The following is a 6,543-nucleotide window of genomic DNA, read 5'->3' on the forward strand; positions in this document are numbered from 1 at the left end:
GGCAGGCAGGCAGGTGAGCGGTTAGGAGCCAACAGTCCTGGATTATGAGAGGGATGTCCGACTGCTGATTTAGGCCCGATCCCTGTAAACTGGCAGGACATTTTTCGAGGGGTCCCAAATTGGAGAGGGTGCAAGCCAGGCTGAGGAACACACCCTCCCCTGTGCACGAATTTCGTGCACCGGGCCACTAGTATATATATAAAAGCCTACGCGACTGTTACGACTGAACTATTAGAACCGGTCGCTATGACGCACATTGGCCACCAGGGGGCAAATACACAATGCAGGAGCTGCTCCCTGGTGGTCAGTGTGCTCCCACAGCCAACCTCCCCCGCCGGCCAACCTCCTGCAGTCCCTGCCCCAAGCCAGCAGGCCCTGATCGCCTGATCAGAGCCAGGCCCTGGACTGAGACGGTGAATCGGGGGTGGGTGGCAGCAGACACGACCCCTTTCCCAGGGGGGTCGGTGGCCAACCTCCCGTGCCCAGTCCTTGCCCCTGGTTGGCAGGCCCTGATCGGCCCACTGCTTGCCCACTGCAGTGGCGGCGTGGTGGAGAGGGAAGGAGGAGGGGAGAGGTGGGGCACCGCGTGGTGGCGGGGCACCGACAATGGTGGCATCGGTGTCTGGTGTCTGTTCCTTCCTTGCCCAGCCCGATGACTGTTGCCTCCTCTCCTGACCCCGCCGGGGCCTTGGGCCCCAATTGGCCCTGATTGCCAGCCAGGCCTAGGAACCCCACCTGTGTACGAATTTCATGCACCAGGCCTCTAGTGTGTATATAATAATAAATATTCATATACATATATATGCACATATATACATTTATAATAGCTGGATTAAGTGTTATTAAGTAAATAAAAGTATGGATATGTATAATTATATCCATTCCCCACCCCCAACAAGAAGAGCATATTATAAACACTGTTCTACACTTTGTTATTTCACTTAATATATTTTAGTGATTGTCCCATATCAATTCATATAAATTCCTTCATTCTTTTTAACTACCAGTAAGTATTATTTGGTATCATACTTTATTTAGCCAGGCCCTTATTGGTGAGACATTTGTTTTTCCCCAGTCTTATTTATTACAAAAGATACTACAACAAATATCTACTCTATAGTTGAAAGAATATTTATAATTTCCTAAAAGTGGAATTACTGGGTTAAAGTGTATGTACATTATAACTTTTGACTGATATCACCAAACTATCCCCTCAAAGAAGCTTACCAATTTATATGTCCATCTACAAGGTGTGCTTTCCCCTCTTGCCCTCAATAACGCAATGTAATTTCAAACACTTTGATGTCTACCATTCCAATGGTTTTAATTTACATATCTTACTATGAATAAGGTTAAAAATTATTTTTTTTAACAATTTGCATTTCCTTTCTTGCTCCTTAGCAAGTTACAAAATTCTAATATTACTTTGAATGCCACATATTACTCTGATATAAAAGATCATGGATTTCTCTGCACTTGTATAGTTTAACTATGTTCCAAGCTGTTATTGGTGCTAGGTGACTATTTAACTAGATCTTACATTAGCCAATATCAGTTTTATTAGCAATATAGAAAGCTACATCAGAAAGTAGGACCAAGAAAAAAAATGTAGGACCAGCCCTGGCCAGTGTGGCTCAGTTGGCTGGGTGTCGTCCCATGCACCGAAAGGTTGCCAGTTCCATTTCTGGTCAGAGCACATGACGAGATTGTGGGCTAGATCCCCAGGAGGGGTGTGCAAAAGGCAGCCAATCAATGTTTGCTCTCACATTGATGTTTCTCTCTCCTTTCCTCCGTCTCTAAAAATCAATTAAAAAAATCTAAAAAAAAAAAAAAAGTAGGACCAAAAATGCAAAAGAAAAATGTCTAAGTCTATAGTGAAGTTGTATTCTAATGTAGAGATTAAATTCTAAGGTTATCAGATAAGGAGAAAATATATATAAATCAACAGGGATTAACTGTTGAAGGCTAAGGTCAAGTTTGAAGGAGGGGAGGTGTTGACAGATTAAGTAAAAGGATTTTCCTTTTTTTCGCATGCTATATTAGTTGATTTTGATGAAAAAGTTAAGTGAGTATAATGCAATTTCGCTAATCTAAGGGAAAACACTGTAGAGCCTGCTTACAAGACTTATAACAGGCAGTAAAAGGAAGTGTGGTGGAGTGACAACTTAATATTGGTGTAACGTAAATCTCACCAACTGAGGCACTTACTAGCAATTTCAGTTTCATATGAATGTTAAAAGAGATGGCTCATCCACTACATAGTTTTGGATTGGATTCTAACTTCTTTACTGTCTCTACTAAGGGACCACCCCATTAAAGTAGGGAATTTATTCAGCATTTCTACTTCTAAAAAAGATAACTAAAGAAAGCATGTATTTCCCAAGGATACAACAGAAAAGAAAAACTTTAAGTGCTTGTCTGTATCACCTCATGCCTAGATTGTTGCTAATTTTTCAAGGTGATTTTCAACATTAAATATCTAACATTATATAGTTCTAATACTTCTTATCACACACCCTAAAACATACTTGATTTTTATGCTGATAATTTCACTTTGAATTAAAAACACACATTACTGTGGTTTACCTTAATTACAGTTTTATTCATATTATGTAATTTATATTCAGCTTTGTATTGCAAGGCTCATTACATATTTAATAGCATATTCAACATGGGCCAAATTCCTCCCAAAGACTCTAATAATGGTCTGTGCACACAGTTTTAGTTCAACTAAACATGACAGAGTACACAGGGATAATGCTGACTAATGAGGGCACATTTAATAAAATAAATTAAAATAAGAAAGATACTCTAATCACTTAGAGTATTAGTACCAGTTCTTGACCAAACTATTTAAAAATGAAGACTGTGCTACCTATAAGGTAATTCTGAGACAAAAGATACCAATAAATGGGATTCTATCACTGCTATAAAACATCTTACTAATATATAGGGCCAGAGGTCTTTAACCAGGTATGCATAAGAATTACTAACATTGCTTTTTTCAAGAAATGATACCTGTACTCTTCAGCTTCTAGGCATGATGAAGTGGGTTGAAGCTGACCACCATTTCTACCAAGAACTAGAAAAGGTCAATGAAAAGAAGAGTTTGGAGTCCAGCCAGTGTGGCTCAATGGTTGAGCATTGACCCATGAACCTAGAGGTCACTGGTTCAATTCCCGGTCAGGACACATGCCAGGGGTTTTAGGCTTTATCCCCAGTAGGGGGTGTGCATGAGGCAGACAATCGATGATGTTTCTTTCTTATTGATATTTCTTTCTATCCCTCTCCCTGCCTTTCTCTCTAAAAATCAATAAAACATATTTTAAAAAACAAAAACAAAACTAAAGGGATGTTCTTACAACATTCTTTAAAAAAAGAAGTTTAAAATTACTAGAGAGCTGCTGAGCCGACAAGGATTGCAGTAGATAAAATTATGGAGAAGGGTGATGGCAGAGGGAAGTGAGGCAACAATTCTGCAACTACTTTTCCCTTAACATTTGACTCCTCTGGGAGTGGAGCAAGATGGGATTGAAGATCCCAGGAGTGTGACAGAGCTGCTAATAACAGGGGGGGGGAAACCTGTTAAGAGTTCAAAAAGAACAGAAAGGTGGGAACCAAGTCCAACTTTCTTCCAGTTTTCCTCTTATGACGTGCAAAATTCTGAAGTTAAGCAGGCTAGAAATCTAAGAAGAGTGAGCAGAAAGCCTAGTAGAGCAAAGCAGTGATGTGGCAGTCTTTTAAAAAAATTGTTTATTAAAAATCTTTTTAATAAATTACATCCATTTTCTTTTAAAAAAATATTTTTATTGATTTAAGAGAGGAAGGGAGAGAGATAGAAACATCAATGATGAGAGAGAATCACTAATTGGCTGCCTCCTGCATGGCCCCTACTGGGGATCGAGCCCACAACCCAGGCATGTGCCCTGACAGGAAATTGAACCATGATCTCCTGGTTCATAGGTCAACACTCAACCACTAAGCCACACCTGCCAGGCTTATAAAAAAAGTTTAATGTTGATATTATTAGAGGTGTCCCTCTCTCCCTGCCCCTTTGCCCACCTCTTCCCACCTTTGCTTCACAAAACTATTTTCGGTATCCATGAAGTATGCATATATGTTCTTAAGCTAATCCCTTCACCTTCTTTATCCAGCCTCCTCCCCTCAGGCACTGGCCAGTCTGTTCCATGTATCTGGTTTCATGTTGTTCGTCAGTTTATTTTGTTCAGTAGATACCACATATTAGTGAGATCATATGGTATTTGTCTTTCTCTGACTGGCTTATTTCGCTCTCCAAGTCCGTCCACACTGTTGCAAAAGGTAAGAGTTCCTCTTTTTTTTTTTTTTTCAGCCATGCAGTATTCCATTGTTTAAATGTACCATAGCTTTGTTATCCACTCACTAGAGGCCCGATGCACAAAATTTGTGCAAGAGTAGATCCTCGCAGCCCCAGTTGCCTCACATTCCCCCACCCCCCGCCCACTGGTGGTTCTGGAAGGTCGTCTGGAAGGTTGTTCCACCATCCAGTCTAATTAGCATATTAGCTTTTTATTATATAGGATCTGCTGATGGGCACTTGGGTTAGTTCTATTATAAATAATGCTGCTATAAATATAGGGATGCATACATTCATTCTAATTGGTGTTTTGGGATTCTTAGGATATATTCCCAGAAGTGGGATTGTTGGGTCAAAAGGCAGTTCTTTTTAATTTTTTTGAGGAACCTCCATACTGTTTTCCATAGTGGCTGCACTAGTCTACATTCCCAGATATGGCAGTCTTACTATGCTGATTAAACAGGACTAGAGTTCAGGACCTTATAGAAGGGAGGAACTCTAATGAACACTCCAGGCTCTAAACTGGGGACCCTTAAGGGTTATGTTCCAAGGGTGAGAATAAATCAGAAATAAGAGTGTTGCCAAAACAATCTTGAGTCATGTTAATTCCTTATTGAACTAAGGTGATCAGCCTCACTCTGCCTAACAACATTAAGGGGAACATTCTTGAGAGAAAGATATCATGCTGTGTGTATAATTTTTAAATAAACAATGTTTAGTCAAAAGGCAATGAGAAAAAAAAAAAAGGCAATGAGAGCCCTGGCTGGTGTGGCTCAGTTGGCTGAGTGTTGTCACATGCACCAAAAGGCTGCCGGTTCGATTCCTGGCACATGCCCGAGTTGTGGGCTTGATCCCCAGTAAGGCGGGGTGCAGGAGGAAGCAAATTGCTGTTTTACTCTCTCTCTTTCTCCCTCTCCCTTCCACTTTCTCTAAAATCAACAAAAACATATAAAAAAGGCAACAAGAAAGAGAGAATGGGGCAGAAATCATATTTGAAGAGAGAATGGCTCCAAAATTTTGAAAAGTGGAAAGGCACCAGACTAGAGATTTAATATCTAAAAATTACAATATTTACAAATATAAAGAAAACCATATCTAGGTAAATCACAGTAAAACTGCTGAGATCTAAGATAAGTGTCAGTAAAGCGTTTTTAGGCATTCCAAATGACTAAAAATAAAAAGGGGTAAATATTAATAAAAAAAATCAAGCAATAGGAACAAAACTATAGATAATCATATAATGGTATTCTCAGACAACGATTTGAAAATAGCTATAATTTACATATTCAGGAAACTTAGGAAAAGATAAAGAGTTTCACCAGAAAACTGGAATGCATTTTAAAAAATATATATATATATTTTTACTGATTTCAGAGAGGAAGGGAGAGGAAGAGAGAGACAGAAACATCAATGATTAGAGAGAATAATTGATTGGCTGCCTCCTGCACATCCCACACTGGGGATCAAGCCCGCAAACGGGGCATGTTTCCTTCCAGGAATTGAACCCTGACCTCCTGGTCCTCCTGAATACCCCCATACTGGGGATTGAGCCTGCAACCCAGGCATATGCCCTCAGCTGGAATCAAACCTGGGACCCTTCAGTCCGCAGGTCGATGCTCTATCCACTGAGCCAAACCAGCTAGGGCTGAAATGCATTTTTTATTAATTTATTTTATTTATTTACTAGAGGCCCGGTGCATGGATTCGTGCACTAGTGGGGTCCCTCACACTGGTGCACGATCAGGGCCGGGGAGGGACTGCGGGAGGGCTCCAGGGCATGTCCGGCCTGTTTTGCTCAGTCCTGATCAGCCAGACCCCAGCAGCAAGCTAACCTACCAGTCGGAGCATCTGCTCCCTGGTGGTCAGTGTGTGTCATAGCTACCAGTTGAATGGTCACTTAGGCTTTTATATATATATACTAGAGGCCCGGTACACGAAATTCGTGCGGGGGGGGCCCTCTCAGCCCAACCTGCACCCTCTCCTATCTGGGTCCCCTTAGAATCGGGCCTAAACCGGCAGTCAGACATCCCTCTCACAATATAGGACTGCTGGCTCCTAACTGCTCACCTGCCTGCCTGCCTGATCACCCCTAACTGGCCCCCATGCCAGCCTGATCACCCCTAACCACCTCTGCCTGCCGACCTGATTGCCCCTAACTGCCCCCCCCCCTTGCCGGCCTGGCCGCCCCTAACTGCCTCCCCCCACCA

The 6,543-nt window shown here is 41.7% G+C and overlaps 1 protein-coding gene across 19 annotated transcripts in view; it reads right to left on the reverse strand.

Annotated features, from left to right (window-relative positions):
- UBR2 (ubiquitin protein ligase E3 component n-recognin 2) overlaps nucleotides 1-6,543 on the reverse strand; it is a 138,919-nt gene that overhangs the window by 71,921 nt on the left and 60,455 nt on the right. For 2 of the 19 annotated variants that reach the window (XR_001360527.1, XR_001360526.1), the window contains exon 13: nucleotides 733-751. The exons of 16 other annotated variants lie outside the window; for them this stretch is intronic. The gene's annotated coding sequence lies outside the window, so the exon portion shown is untranslated. Of the gene's footprint in view, nucleotides 1-732; nucleotides 752-6,543 lie in introns of those variants that run through there. One more of the 19 variants, XM_014532989.1, reaches the window with a different exon arrangement.

The sequence above is a fragment of the Myotis brandtii genome, unplaced genomic scaffold (assembly GCF_000412655.1).
Source record: "Myotis brandtii unplaced genomic scaffold, ASM41265v1 scaffold929, whole genome shotgun sequence".
Taxonomy (NCBI): Eukaryota; Metazoa; Chordata; class Mammalia; order Chiroptera; family Vespertilionidae; genus Myotis; species Myotis brandtii.